A 16,092-nucleotide genomic window follows, 5' to 3' on the forward strand; every position below is an offset into this window, starting at 1 on the left:
GATAATGAAGACTAAGTCCACAATGGGCCACCTACAAGCTGTAGAAACCCAAGGATGTGGGATACATGACTCAGGCCAAGTCCAAAGTCTTCAGAACAGAGAATGCAGTGCTAGACCCATTCATCCAGTTGAGCAGGAAGCCAGAGAACTCCAAGGGTTATGTCCTAAGACTTGAGTCCAAAGTTCCTAGAATACTGCTAATGTCCAATGGTTGAAAGAAAGGGTATCCCGGCTCCAGAAGAAAGAGGACATTAATATCTTCTTAGCCTTTTTCATATATCTAGGCTCCCAGCCGATTGGATGGTACTGCTCACATGGAGAGCAGATCTTCCTCATGCATTTTGCTGACTCAATTTCTCTCTCTCTCTCTCTCTCTCTCTCTCTCTCTCTCTCTCTCTCTCACACACACACACACACACACACACACACACACACACACACACCACTTTACCAGCTATTTAGGGTCCTTTCATCTACTCAAGCCTATACATTAAATTAACCTGCACAAATACTCAAGGGCAGTGATAAGGGCGGACATCTTTCTGCCATCTCTGCCAACAGGAGAAAGCTTTCTGCCCATTCAGAATGAAATAGCCGGGGTTGGGGATTTAGCTCAGTGGTAGAGTGCTTGCCTAGCAAGCGCAAGGTCCTGGGTTCGGTCCCCAGCTCCGAAAAAACGAAAAAAGAAAAAAAAAACAGAATGAAATAGCCCTGGGCTTTGTGTAGATGTCCTTTTCAGATGAAGAAGTCCCCTGCGAAGCCTCACTTCCTGAGTGTCGTTAAACACAATGAAGCACATGGACTCAGTCCATGTGTCCACCATACCACTCTCTTACCCTCTGTCCACCTTCTGCTCAACTCCCTACTTCTCACTTATGCAAAGCCTTTACTGCATGGCATTCCATTTCTCCCTACTTAGTCATCATTTCAACCTTCAACCTGGGTCAAAGGATCCAGCTATTTCCATTGTATGAACAAATTTGATGGCATCTGTATACAGTCTGGTCCTGCCAGTATTCATAATTTCCATCCTCGTCACGACTGTTTCTGTGAGGCAGATATGATTACCACTGCTCTGTAGGTGAGGAACAGGGAAGACAGAGACTACATCGAACTCAGCATTAAAGCCAGGTCAGCCAGGTATAGGGGTCATTCTCTTAAGACCACGTGGCTTAGTATTTCCTTTTGTTTGCTTCTAGTATTTACATTCTGCATATAAGCACTGCAAGTCCCATTTATAACTATGTCCTGAGTGTCCATCAACACGTGTGGCTGATATTCAGAAGATATCTAATCCACAAGTGGGATGCTGGTCACAAGACACAACTTGCTCAGGATGGGGCAAGCACTGCTGACTACACACAGCAATGGAGAGTTGCAGGGTCCATTAGTTCTGAGAAAGATCACTTATTCAATACAATGTTCCCTAGTCACTTGACTACACCTCCGTGCCCACTGCACGAGCAGCCTGGAAGCCGTGCTCAAGGTTTAGAGACACTCGGAGAAACACCACCCCGACGTAGGCTAATCGTAGCCCCCAGAAGTACGACTCTGCCTCCCGTTCTGCACTGGCTCTGCTCTCGTATAAAATGTCTAAAGTAGGATGAGCTTGTTGGAATGTCAAGACACTGAGTGAGGCAGGAGGATCATGAGTTTGGAGCCAGCCTGGGCTATACTATGCATTTATCTTAAAACCTAAATCTTTAAGTTAGAGGCAGTCAAAGCTTTTTGAGGACCACAGCTCAGCTCAGAAAGAACCACTGAGAAGTCCTTTGACTTCCCTTTCCTGGCAGTCCCAGCTGGGACAGCAGGACACAGGAATGCTGGGAACTCCGTGCCCCTGTAAGTTGGAGACACATGCTTACCCCAGGAGTGGCTTACACTTCTCGGGACCACCCTTCACTGTGTGCCTCCATCTGTTCACAGAAAAGAAGCCAGCCCTGTGTGTGTTATTTCCAAAATGCGTGTTTCCGCCACAAAGACTCACCTTAACAGTTAAATCATGGCTTCAGACGCAGACACCCTCATCGTTGCTGCTTCAGCTTCCTGGTCCTCCAAGTTATCTACCTGAGCTCTCTGGGAAAGAAAGAGAGAGAAAGAACAAGCTCTTACACTGAGGTCTAAGAAAGACAGCAGCAAACGATATAACACATCCCACAACACCCAACCCTTGGTGAAATTACAGAGCTCAGCCCCAGGAGTAAACGCAGACCACCCCACTGCACAGGCTTTCTCTTAAACACATGGAGACCCGGAAGCAAAAGGGCACATGGCCTCTACTGGGAGTTAGATGTCACATCCAAGAGGCCCTGACAATTCTGGGTTGGATGCGCAGAGGCAGGAGCAGGCCACCTAAGGCATTCACAGAGGGGGATTTAGTGAACTGTCTCTGAACATTGAGTCTAGGGTGGGACGATCTTGAACCCATCCTTTCCTCAAAAGTTGGTGAATATGGGAACACTGCATCTGCACTAGAAGGTTCTAGAGTAGAATGATCAACACACACGCCTCAACATGCCTCAACATGTCTTGTGCAGTGAGACCGGGAGAATCATTGCTCACATATGAAATGGGTGAGTGCCCATGTGACATTCTGATAGCTCAGCTGAGAAAGGTGCTGACACAGCAAGGCTTCTTCTACCCCAAGCTGCAGGGCAAAACCTAGGCTCCGAGCTATTCCTAAGGATTTCATGGAAAGTCTCTTCATCACTTTCTGTATCAGCTTCTGAACTTGTTAAGAAGGAGCTCGCTTGAGCACCGAGTGGAGGTTCCAACTCATGGCGGACATGTGCTTTAGTTGGTATCCAAAGCATGGGGCTCATTTCCAGAACCAGAGACAGACATCTTGAGCTGGGCAGAAGGGGGCTGGTAATCAGTCCATGTGAAGTTTCCACAAGACAAAATAATTATCACTACCACGTGGTGAAATTCAGACAGCCATTAACTCATGACCTAAAGCCACAAAGACTGCTGTGGTGCATATGAAAACAGACCATTTTTTTGTTTGTATGTATGTAAGTGTGTGTATGTATGTATGCATGTATGTATGTGTGTGTATATATATGTGTGTGTGTGTGTGTGTGCATGTATAAAATCGTGTTCTCTTTTTCTCCACAAATCTGCTTATTACTAAACTGTGTTGGAGGCCTTAAAAAGTGGGCTAGACCAATTAGAGACTGTCTTTCCCTACTGGGACTATTCACCAGTGTCCTAAACTATGGAGGAAGAATGTAGCTGCTTCGAAAGAGGAGTGAAGAGGAGTGTCAAACATGGGAGAGACAAGAGAGACATTCGCATGAAAAGAAAGGGAAGGGGAAGCAAGCCACAGGCTGGAGAAGGCATTTCTCATCTCCGCCCAGATGCCACATCTGTATCTGGCCAGTTCTCTCCCAAGCCCTGAAAACAGGGGCCCCTAAACTTGCTGTGCACAAAACACCTTGGGCTGTACAAGTGTAGGCTGAGCTAGAAGAAATTCTTCAATGGAGAAAAGTAGTCTAAGTACTGGGAAGGATTCTGAGAGCTGACAGGCCACTGGGTTGTTGTAGGAATGCAGTTTGCTCAAAACACCAAAGACAGATGTGGTAACTAAACATAGAAACTTCTTCAGCACCTACAGCCACTTCATAGGGCACTCTGTGGTGGGGGTCTGCTCACTGCAATCAGGACGATGTGGGAGAAAGAAAAGAGCAAAGTCAAGTTTAGTGACAGGTTGAAACTGAACAATCTAGTCAAACTGATATAAAGACTGGAGGCAGGGGAGGTCTAGAAAAAGAAAATAAAACAAAAATGGACCATGGTGAAGAGAATTCCTAGTGCAGTTGATATGAAAAGGGAGAAGGGGGGCTCGGGAGCCCGCTCAGAGATTAAGAGCACTTGTTGTCCATGCAATAGATTCAGGGTCCTTTCCCGGCACTATCAGGTGGCTCACAAGTGCCCATAACTCCAGTTCCAGGGGATCTGACACCCCTGGGCTCTGTGGGCAAGAGGCACTCAATCACACACACACACACACACACACACACACACACACACACACACACACACACAGGTACTCATTTAATTTACAAAAAAATGAGAAGAGACAAGAGTTGAAAGTCAGGGCCTCTCTGGGGCCACTCCCTTCTTTCTCAAGGTATCCCCCACTTTCTATACTTGGTGTGCCTGTCTGGGAAGAGTAGGAGGCCTAGCTTTAGGGCAGGGCTTCTACCAAACAGCTCACTGGATTGATAGAAGCAGTTGCCCATAGTGTCTGGATGCTTCCAGGGTGTTTGTTTGTTCATGTACTTCTAAATTATGGCAGCTACTTTTATAATCAGGGTCTGGGCCCCTGGAGTCAGGCATCTAGTGCTCCCTGTTCTGGAGATTGGGGAATGTTCCCTGTCATGGAACCTGGCTTCTAAATGCTGGGTATTTCTCAGTCTCCTCCCAAGACATCCAGAGGCAAGGAAAGCAGTTTCTTCGAGTTTCACAGGATTTCAGGCACTTCCTCCAGACTCTCAATTCCCAAGATGCCCTTCATGCTTCTTTCCAGGAAGACTTTCCTAGACTGCCTTGCTTCCTGCTCAGGGACATCTGTCCTGAACTCATGCATTGATCTGTCAATAACAGGACAGTGGTAGTCAGGTCATCTTCAGGAAACTGATTCCAAGTTCCCTGTGAATAGTCAAATGAACAGGTGCCAGAGTTCCTTAGGCAGTACAATGGAGAATTTGAATATCTACCACAACTCCCCCAGAGCTGCCCTTCATCTTCAGGTGACCTGTAAGACTAACAAGCAAGTGCCACAGAATTCGTTGTTACAGTGCACTGCTTACAGTTAAACAACGAGGAGAGTCAGTGTATGTTCAGTACAGGGCTTTGCTCGCTCTGAACATGCCTGGTCTGCAGAGGCTGAGGAATCCATGGGCTCAGGGAGCTGACACTTCATTTAACCTTCAGGGTTGTCTTGGCCACAGCAACGATGATCATGATCAGAACTATAGCATACTCATCAATCAGTACTTGGCTGCTTCTAAAAACCAAATGCCTCCTTAATAAAATTGTCAAAACAATTTTAAGACATACATACTTACATATACATACATACATATATACATACATACACACATACATACATACATGCATACGTACATACACAAATAACACCAAATAAAACCAAAACAGAACCAGAACAACTTGCTAGGAAAAGGTCTCTACTGGTAGGAACACTGGTATGACATCACCATGCACCTGCTAATAGCCTAGGCATGGCCCAGCTCCTTGCATAGAAACTTAACAGACTGCTGCTTTCAGCTTCTTATTCTATTAGCATTAAATCTAGGCGTGAACCAGTTCAAAGAAAACCATTAGTGAGAAACCAGACTGACAGTGAAAGAGACAAGCAAAGGACAATGACACAGTGAAAAGGTGCTACCCAGGGCCAGCCCGCAGAGACAAGGTGAGGGAAGGGCTCCTGTCACAGCGAGACAAGGTGAGGGAAGGGCTCCTGTCACAGCGCTCCAGGCCCAATGCAATGCCTTTAGAACATGGAAAGGAGAGTGCTCATTGCAACCTGGGGAGAGGGCAAACTGGGCTATCTGTGCTCCATCTTAACGGGTGGTGTGTGTGTGTGTGTGTGTGTGTGTGTGTGTGTGTGTGTGTGTTGTATGTGTGCACACTCATGCAGCAGTGAGACAAAAAATAAGACATAGACTATCCTGACTGACAGCACCAAGCATTTGCCCATATTATCTGTCAGGAAGATTATGTTATTTTGTGACCCGACATTTAGAATATTGCACACCAGAACACTATCTACAACCCAGTGGATATTCTCCTAAATAATGGATTATTAGTTAAGTAAAATTTGGTGATTTTCACTAAGTACATGTTAATGTTGACTCCATCAACAGTACCCACATTTCACATGTTTCTGCTCCTCTAAACCAGCCTGCTGGTTTTGATAAACCAGACTCCTCTCTGATATAATGTGCCTCTAATGGACATGTAAGCCTCAATGGATGCTGACAGAGAAACAAGGGCAGCCACTGGTCCCAAGGTACTCACAGTCCAAATAGCAACTGACACAGAGGACACAGGAGGCAAAGGAAGATAAATTAAATACCACAATCCTCTGACAAGGCCAGAACTCTAGCATGCCTCTGTCCTGGGGGGTAGCTTCCTGCATGACAAGCTCCCCATTTTGTGAGCTTGAGCTATTACTATATACATATATATGTATATATATATATATATATGTGTGTGTATACTTGCATACACACGCACACAAACAGACAGATACACACACACACACACTCACACACACACACATTTTCTAAAGCCTTTGGTGGAGATCGATGGGGTAGCTAGGTAACAGAATGCTCCTAGCACATACAAAGTTCTGGGTTCAAACCTCAGCACTGCAAACAAACAAACAAATGAATGAACAACAGCATCTGCTGACTTCTACTCCTAACCTCAAAATGAATAAGTAAGTAGCGACCATTGAAGAAAACCTCTTCTTGTTACATGACAGGCATGTGCTTACAAAAATACTCTGATATTATCTACAGCATCAGAATCTAAGATCCAACCCTGTAATTCAAAATTAGGATTATAACAATGATGATAATAATCATAATTACAATTAAACACACATATTGTTTCTATAAGGCATCATGGTAAACACAGCACTCCAGTGTCTCATCATACGCTCACTCCAAGCACCCAGACACATCTGTAAGCATGGGAGAATGTGTGACGGACAGTCCAGAGTCTCTGGATTAGCCAGCATAGTGAGAAAACTATGACAGAGGCAAAGGGCTGGAAGGCTCTAGGGTGAGAGTAACATGTGCTCTGAGTCATCTTGACTGTTCCCTGAATTCCTGGGAACACTGAGGTCCACTCCCACCTACGATCCTGGTGAAAGCAAGGTTTTCCTCTTCTAACTTTGAGCGTATATATTTTCATAAAAACAAGATGACACCTGCGCAAATAGCAAATTTAAAAGCTTGTTATTCTGTATACTAGGTTTGATACAAAAAATATACACTAAGGGCTTGTGACGATGAGTTACAGAAGTTAGAGTCATCTACGAGGGACCCTTCCTAGAGGAATGAATGTGCCTTCGTCACGTGGCCTGTAGACCGGTCTGCAGAGGAGGTGCTTCTTGATTAATCTTTGATGTGGTTGATGCTATCCCTGGGCATGGTGGTCTTGGGTTGTATAATAGAATAAGGTGAGGAAGCCATGAGGTGCAAGCCAGTAAATATTCAGCACACCTGTTTCAGTTCCTGCCTCCAGGCTCTTTCAGACCTCCCTTTCTGATGGACGGTAACCTGAGGGATAAAATAAACCTTTTCCTCCCCAACTTGCTTTGATTAATGTTTATAACAACAATAGAAAAGCAAACCAGGACAGGCTCAGGCTCACTGTGCATATCCTGTGCACATACTCACAGTATGGTAGGAAGGTGAAGGATCCTGACTGAATCTTGATAACGGTCATCTTTTCTCTCCATCGCGTAAGATCCCTTGTTACCATCTCACCTAGTACTCTCCAAGCTTCAAGGATGAGGAGTCACATGACCAAGTGGCTGCCCTTTCAGTGAGATGCACATAAAGCCAAGAGCCTACAGCAGACTCTCTATCTCTCTCATACTTTCAAAGTCATAACCTTGAGTGAATGTGCATTTGTGAGGCTTTACACACAGCCTACAGACACTGCTTAGCACAACGTAAATCCCTTGCTTTCCTTGAGGTAACTCTGATATCAAGAGTGAAACCAAGCTGCATCAGTGACAGTGTATACTCACATACAGAATCAATACAACCCAGTAATTAGTGGGTAGGTGTCTATAGAAAGAGCCCCTGGATCCTCTGCTTCCTTGCTTATTTGTTTGCTTCCTGGTCCCCTAAGATCAAGCATATGTTCAAGCCCCATGACAAGGACTTCTAAATGCGAAGCCAAGTTCCTCCAGGTTTGTTGACAAACGGTCACTTGCAACACTATAGTTTCTTCTTGACCAAGACCAGTGGGTGTCCAAACTGCAGATAATACCAAATTCTAACAACCCAACTAACTAACTAACTAACTAACTAACTAACTAACTAACTAAGGTGATGGGAACATACACATCCTGCATATGAGGGCAAAGGATGATTCACATAAATACAGCATGCAACTGAATGTGTCACTTCTGAAAATTCCTATTTCATATTTCTGTATCACATTGGCCATGGGTCCTTTAATCATAAAAAGTGAAGCTGCTTTATGGAAAAAATGTCCAAAATAAAGGGAAACAGTGCTCACAGAAACAATTTTTAGATGGAAATAGCAATAAAAAAGAAAAAAATTTAAAAATTAATCTGTGTCAAATCTTTCAAGCAGAGAATATAGAGCCCCAGCTTTCAAAGGCAGAGGCAAGAAGATCTGGAGTTCAAGGCTAACCTGGGCTAGTCAGTGTGAGAGCTGACCAAAAGAATCACATAAAAAAGAAGAAACAAATCTCCCCCAAACTTCCAGTTCAAATATAATTGTTCAACTCATAACTCAACTCTTCAAATGGAGGAAACTATCTGAGAGAGGAGGACAGGGCACCCAGAAACCATAGCTTCTTTCTGCACCCCTGTGACTCTAAGAAATGAGTAAGTTACTCCAGAAACATGAGGCGCTGTAAAGCCATGTGGCCTGAGTCAATGGATGGTAACATAAAAATACCGCTCTGAGGGTGCTGGCCACTAGAGGAGAAAGGCGCTATCAGATACCTGTTTCCTGCCAAACAACTATGAATCATTCCTCTTCTGAGCAAGTTTCACCCTTGATCTCACAGGGCAGAGAAGGAAATGAGCAGGTGTCCAGCTCCCACACTGCAGACTGTGACAAACAAGAGAAACAGGTTTTTAGGCGCATTATTAACAATGACCACAGCGGCTGCTCTAGGCATCGTCCACATATTCACAGCTATCATCACCAGCTCTGCTTATCAAAGTCTCTTTCTATAGCTCAGGAAGCAGAGGCATGGGTTTAACAGAAAAGAAGATGAGGAACTCATGTGTGGATTATGAGGTAGGCCTACAACTATATACACTTACAACAAAGTGGAGCACTAAAAAGGGAAGAATGACACTCTATCTCAATTATGTAGCAATGAATCTGACGTTTAAAAGCAACTCAGCAGTCATATCAATAACACTATTGGCTACAAGGTCCTATACACCATGAAGCTTGTCTGTTCTGCAGAATCATGCTACTATTTTCTTCCTGCTTATTTACAGAAAGATTGCTGGCTGGGATGATGATTACAAGTGTAAGGAATGATAGCTCTTTTTATCATATCCTAAAGTGCCCCGGGGTGTAGACAGTCTCAGGGCTGTACCCTGAAGTGTAGATAGTCTGTGGGCTGTACCCTGGAGTGTAGACAGCCTTGAGGCTGTACTCTGGAGTGTAGACAGCCTTGGGGTTGTACCCTGGAGTGTGGACAGTCTGGGGGCTGTACACAGTCTGTGGGCTGTACTCTGGAATGTGGACAGTCTGGGGGCTGTACTCTGGAGTGTAGACAGTCTGTGGGTTGTACCCTGAAGTGTGGACAGTCTGTGGGCTGTACCCTGGAGTGTAGACAGTCTGTGGGCTGTACCCTGGAGTGTGGACAGTCTGTGGGCTGTACTCTGGAGTGTAGACAGTCTGTGGGCTGTACCCTGGAGTGTGGACAGTCTGGGGGCTGTACTCTGGAGTGTAGACAGTCTGGGGGCTGTACTCTGGAATGTAGACAGTCTGGGGGCTGTACCCTGGAGTGTAGACAGCCTGGGGGCTGTACCCTGGAGTGTAGACAGCCTGGGGGCTGTACCCTGAAGTGTGGACAGTCTGGGGGCTGTACCCTGGAGTGTAGACAGTCTGTGGGCTGTACCCTGGAGTGTGGACAGTCTGGGGGCTGTACTCTGGAGTGTAGACAGTCTGGGGGCTGTACCCTGGAGTGTAGACAGCCTGGGGGCTGTACCCTGAAGTGTGGACAGTCTGGGGGCTGTACCCTGGAGTGTAGACAGTCTGTGGGCTGTACCCTGGAGTGTGGACAGTCTGGGGGCTGTACCCTGGAGTGTAGACAGTCTGGGGGCTGTACCCTGGAGTGTAGACAGTCTGGGGGCTGTACCCTGGAGTGTGGACAGTCTGGGGGCTGTACCCTGGAGTGTAGATAGTCTGGGGGCTTTACTCTGGAGTGTAGACAGTCTGGGGGCTGTACCCTGAAGTGTAGACAGTCTGGGGGCTGTACCCTGAAGTGTGGACAGTCTGTGGGCTGTACCCTGGAGTGTGGACAGTCTGGGGGCTATACCCTAGAGTGTGGACAGTCTGGGGGCTTTACTCTGGAGTGTAGACAGTCTGGGGGCTCTTCTATACCAGTCCCTCTTATTCTCAGTTACGCCTTTTACAAATACTATTTGAATAATTTTAGGAGCAATTTCTTCGGTTATAAAGTCTGGGGTTATACACCATCTTTAGCAGTGTGGAGAAGTCTCACCCAATCCATCGCAGGCCCTTGCCCAGAGGTCCCCATTCTGTAGAGCAGCCACACACTGGTTACCTGGTAGCCACCTCCACAGTTAAAATGTCAAGGTATCCCCAGTGCTTGTGTTCAAGTAACCCTTACTCAACTTAAAGTGTGGTCTCAACCACAGTAGTACGGATGCTGCTAACTTGGTAAGAAGTGAAGTAAGAAGTTACTGAACGCTTCCATTAAGTGAGCATACAAAAGTTCATGGCAATGTGAGAGAGAAAACAATATTCAAACAAGTTACAGAATTTTGTTATAACTGGCCTATTTTATTAGTGGTTACTTATTGTGCAGATTTATACACAAAATGTATCATAAGCATAGGGAAAAAACTATATATGGCTTGTCATGTTATCAAACCATGGTATCGGACACCCTGCAGGGCATCTTGGAAGCTACACCCACAACTAAGCGGGAACCACTGGATTACAAATGGGTAAGTATGAGTCTTTCTCTTTATGCTAAATAGGTGTCAGGCGATCGCTGGGGGAGGAAGGGGAGTGTGCTCACAGCAGCGCTGGCTTCAGCACAGGCCGTCACTACGGACCTTCTGATGCACTGCAATCTTCCGATGGTGTCGAGTAAATGTTGGGTTATGCTGCAAATCAATGAAAACTAACTGCTGAGGTCTTTACCAAGAAGTAAAACATTTCTTGGCTGTGAAATGGCAAGCCTTGAGTGATATAGAAAAGAGCTTTGTAAAGAAAACTCACAGCACTGTTGAAAACTTAACTGCAATATGGTTTAGTTTGTAGACTCGGGCTCCAAACAATGTTAGAAATCTGGCTTTCTCCTTGACTCAACACTCAACAGTCCTGGTGGTCACTGTGTACAAAGTATCACAGATCCAGTGATCCACCAAAGCGTTTGTCACCAAGGATACATATTCTGAGAGTAATGGGAACTAAGTGGGAAAGATTCGAATGGACAAATGACTTGACTGATATACACACACACTGAGTGTGTAAGAAAATGACCTGAATGGTCCACACGTACCGAGAAAAGCACAAGGAAAAAAAGTCACAGTAGGCGTGAGGGCTTCTATTGTAGATTACATCACGCCCAGGCGTCTCCGAGAAGGTGATGCTGGAGTGGAAGCTTGGGGGAGGTCACGGAAAGCCCTGCACAATCAATAATGAGCACGTTCCGGTGATGGAGGAACAAGGTCCAAGTCCTAGCTCTTGAGATAGGAGTTGGAGATGGGTGTTCAAGAGAAACATGGCTTGGTCAGTCTGGCTGGAAGAGAGAATGGGAAAGGAAGAAGACACAGCCTGTAGGCCAGGGAGGCTGGAAACCACTGAGCGCAGATACCCGTCATGGATTTGTAAAGACAGATGTGCTGGGCAGTGTGATCCCTTCGAGACTGAGATGCCATGACTAGAGGGCCAGCGAGCCCCAGGCTCCACATGACAGCATGTGGTACATGTCCCCAAATCACACGCTACAGCTAAGACAAAGTTTTCATCCAGGATTCAGAAACCAAAACAATGTTTAAGTGACTCTTGCTTAGAACAACTGTGGTCTCCTACTAAGGCTTCTTCCAGGAAGCTATCAACTGCCACCTTCTGTCTCCTCCTCCGTTTCGCCCCTGAGAGCAACAGCTCAGAACCTGATGGGAAGCCAGATCAAATAACCCACACAGGGCCAGCCCCAGGCTCCCCAGAGAGCACGGGCTTCACTTTTCATCTGACCCAGAGAAAATGGTTCAAGCTACTCCGAACCATCTGACGCTTCATCTGCTTCTCATTTTTTAAGTTTTACTGAAAAAACACAAAAAGTTTCCCAAGTCATTCACTTCTCCATTATCAGTCAAGAAAGAGACAGCTTGCGGGCACATAAGGCCAGCAGGGGCAACTCAGCTTCCCGGATGTTTCCCTGTGGTGACATTTTTGAAGTTCTTTAATGTCCTGCCACACACCATACATTTTAGAATGTGTGCCCTGCCTTAAAAACTATACTGTTTTGCTCTGAATGATTACTCACTCAAAACTTTGGATTTTTTCCTACAGATTCTGCTACTAAAGATGGATTTTCCTGGCTTACTGATTTAAGATGTCCAGATCCACTCAGATATACTCTTCTCCTGAATCTGCACTGGAAGCCTCTGTTCACACAGCCTTGCTTCTACACTGACCAGCTGCTCCTGCCTTCCTCTTTGCTCTAGGCTTCCCTCAGGTCACCTGCTCAGATAACCACCACACTTCCTCCCCAGAGAGTTAAAACACACACAGTCAATGTCAAGCCCTCTGCTGGGAATGGATTGGTGTGGTTTTCTCGTTGCGTTCCTGTGCTGTAATGACCTAAGATGGGTTAGATCTGGAACCTCGGAGGTCTGTTAGATATTAACTGTGATGTGAAATGCTAGAAAACTGAGTCAATCTGAGTCTCTGCTATGAATCCAGACTGCTATCATTTTTTTGTGTGTGCATGGTTCTAGAAGACTCTCAGAAACTCACACCACTCCCAGATATCACAGAAGAAGCTACTGAAACCTACAGCCTCACTCTGGGAAAAACTCCAAACAATAATACCTACACTAGCTATTATAGAAGAGAATTCAGCAAACTGTAGCTGCCAGGGCCAGACCTGCTGGCTGCTCTCTTTTGTCAATAAAGTTTTATTGAGACACAACCATGTTTATTTATTTTCATATTACCTGTTTTCTTTTTCTCCTTGCTACAATGGTGGCTGGAGGTGGATATGAATGACAGTGTCTTTGAAACATGAAACATTCACTCTGGTTCTTTGTGGAAAAAGTATGTCCTTGAGCTTTAAAACCAGTGATGTCTAAGTCATTGCATGTACAAGTTCATAAACTATAATATCGGTTTCCATAGGGGAAAAATTAATGTTAAAAAAATGACCAAGAACTGGCCACAGAAACAGGATCCCAACCAAGTCCTTGATACCTGACAGATGATGAAAACTGTCCTCTTTCCTATTTACCAGCTCTTTCCTATGCACCATGCTCCCGGGGAAGCTGTGAGTGCCTCTTCTCAGAACCAAGACATCTAACACCAGCTCTCACCTGCTCTCTAGTCTGCCTCCCCACCTAGGCTGTGGGCTCCTCTGGGGAAGATCATCTTAGCAAAGCTGGAGTCAGAGGATGAGTGAAGGAATAGATCAACACTAGAAATAGCCTCATTTCTAGAGGATGCTATGCTGACCAGTTCAAGCATATATTAGTAAATAACAACAGAATTTCCCAACACAAGTTTCACTTTTAAAAAAATACTTTTTTTGTATCTTGGATATGAAGAAGTTTTAATGAGGCAGGAGTTAAGTGGCTCACACTGTTAATGCCAGTATGGGAGGCAGAGGCAGGCAGATCTCTGTGAGTTCAAGGGCTGGCTGGTCTACACAGGGAGTTTCCGGTCAGTGAGGGTATATAGTGAAAGCCTGTCTGGAAGAGGAAGAGGAGGAAGGGAAGAAGGAGGAAGAAGAAATGAAAGAGGAAGAGGAAGAAGGAAGAGAAAACGTACAACAAAGTTAGGTAGATTGGCTTAGAAATGAGTGTTAGCAGGCAGGCAAGGGGCAGGTTAAAATGTCAACTCCAAGCAGCTCCTGAGAAATTCCAGTGGCAGGAAGTACAGGAGAAATGACCTCTCACCCAAAGTGCTGGGGATGATTCCACAGGTCCTATGTTTCCGATTCCGAGACTCTGTATGCACACACTGAGGTACCTTGAGGTCGGGACCCACCTCCAAGCACAAATCCCATGCCCATCTCCTACATCTGAAAGAAACTGCCTCATCTCAGCTGCCACCTACGTTCTGACCATCATACAAGGACATATGTTTGACCTGTGGCACAGATTGGTGGTATTTCAAAGGTGTCAGACTTTGGTGAACCTGGGTTCTTAGTTTTCAGATTAGGGTGACTCAGTTTAAACCATGACTTTTATTTCAATTTAACCCGAGTTCTAACTGAGACTCTCATCTCCAAATGAAAATGCAAGGTATGAATACTCCGTGCAATCCAGTAACAGCCATGTGCTTCACTCAAAAGATTACACAAAAGTTGTTTTAAGTAGTAGTGAAGATGTCTTGGTTTGTGGCCTGTTTCTAAGTCTGTGCTACCAAAGAGTCCATGAGGTCATTCAATTTCCTGACATAGATTCCTTGAGAGTAAACACTGGCTTTGTGTGTGTGTGTGTGTGTGTGTGTGTGTGTGTGTGTGTGTGTGTGTTAGTTTGGTTTGATCTTCTAGTGTTGAAGAGTCAAGCCAGAGATTGATTTGTGCTAAGTACGTGCTGTTGCACTAAGGGACGCCACCACTACCAAGAGAAAAGTCTGTGTAACTTGCTCCACACAAACACTTGGTAACTGCAATGCCGAGAACACAGGTGATCTTTGACCAGGAAGACACAGCAAGGCACGCTCTGGAACTACATACAGGACTTCGCAGCGATTTCCTCTGGTCAAAGGTAAATGGTGAGACCTGTTAGGCTCTGGAGAGCCCAGCAGGCAGGCCAGGGGAGGTCATTCTGGCCCTGAGGTATTACCTCAAGGGGCCCCAAACAGCTGGCTCTTAGAGCACTGGGCTTGATTTGGTTCTGGGGAAATCAGAGCCAGGTCTTCTGTTTTTGACAACAGTCTGTGGCCACTAGGGCAGCATTTCAGCTGGCACTGGCCTGGGATGCAACTCCCTCCCATTTGGCCATATGGAAAGGATTTTCCAGCGCTCCGTTCCTGCTAGAATGTTTTCATGACCCTTGGGCTTGGAAGCATCTACTGACTGCTAGCCCCGGCAACAAGAGTTCCTCTCAGGTCACCAGAAGCCATCTGACCATAAGACCATCTTCACCTTTGAGACACCTCGGAATTAATGTGACTGACACACTGTGCTCAACTGTTTATGACTTGAAGACAGCTCAGTGAGGAAGAGCACCTCCTGCAAGCATGAGGACCCCAGTTTGAATCCCAGCACCTACATATACAGCTGGTGTGATCATGTACACACTGTAACCCTAGTACTATGGTGCTATGAGGGCTGGAGACAGGGGACTTGCTGGGCTTATTGCCTGGCATCCTGGTCCAGGTTCAGAAAGAGACTCTGTGTGGAGGGAGTAAGGTGGAGACTTATGGAGTAGGACACCTGACTGCCCCTCTGTATAAACCTTATACAGGCTTGCACACATATGTGAACATACACCACACACATGTACACACCCATGCACCCACACTCTTGTGAAAATACGCCACACTTGTGCACACTCATACACACACATACACAAGCACATATGCACATACATACAGATATATTGCACATATGCACATATACGCACACACACATGCATACACACACGCACATATTGCACACACAGACTCACGAGGGGGAGAGGAGAGAAAGAGAGAGAGAGAGAATTTAAAAAATGTAAATTTCAGTAGAGAAACTACAGACATAAATCTCTCATCTCATCCCAGATGCCTAATGCCTTTTTTGTACATTCTCCTATACATGGGTCCCCAGCTTGGCCTCCACCCTAAATTTGTGACACTCAAATGTCACAAAAGGGTCATTTATTTTCCACCCCAGGCAATGCCTGTAGGCAAGCACTTGGGAAGCTT

The 16,092-nt window shown here is 45.6% G+C and overlaps 1 protein-coding gene across 2 annotated transcripts in view; it reads right to left on the minus strand.

The window, feature by feature from the left end:
* Positions 1-16,092, minus strand: part of Svil (supervillin) — a 195,599-nt gene that overhangs the window by 136,034 nt on the left and 43,473 nt on the right. The window contains exons 2-3 of one of the 2 annotated variants that reach the window (XM_006254030.5): positions 8,745-8,853; positions 1,988-2,076 (exon numbers count right to left, since the gene is read on the minus strand). The gene's annotated coding sequence lies outside the window, so the exon portion shown is untranslated. The remainder of the gene's footprint in view (positions 1-1,987; positions 2,077-8,744; positions 8,854-16,092) is intronic. The other variant, XM_063276626.1, reaches the window with a different exon arrangement.

The sequence above is a fragment of the Rattus norvegicus genome, chromosome 17 (genome assembly GCF_036323735.1).
Source record: "Rattus norvegicus strain BN/NHsdMcwi chromosome 17, GRCr8, whole genome shotgun sequence".
NCBI lineage: Eukaryota > Metazoa > Chordata > Mammalia > Rodentia > Muridae > Rattus > Rattus norvegicus.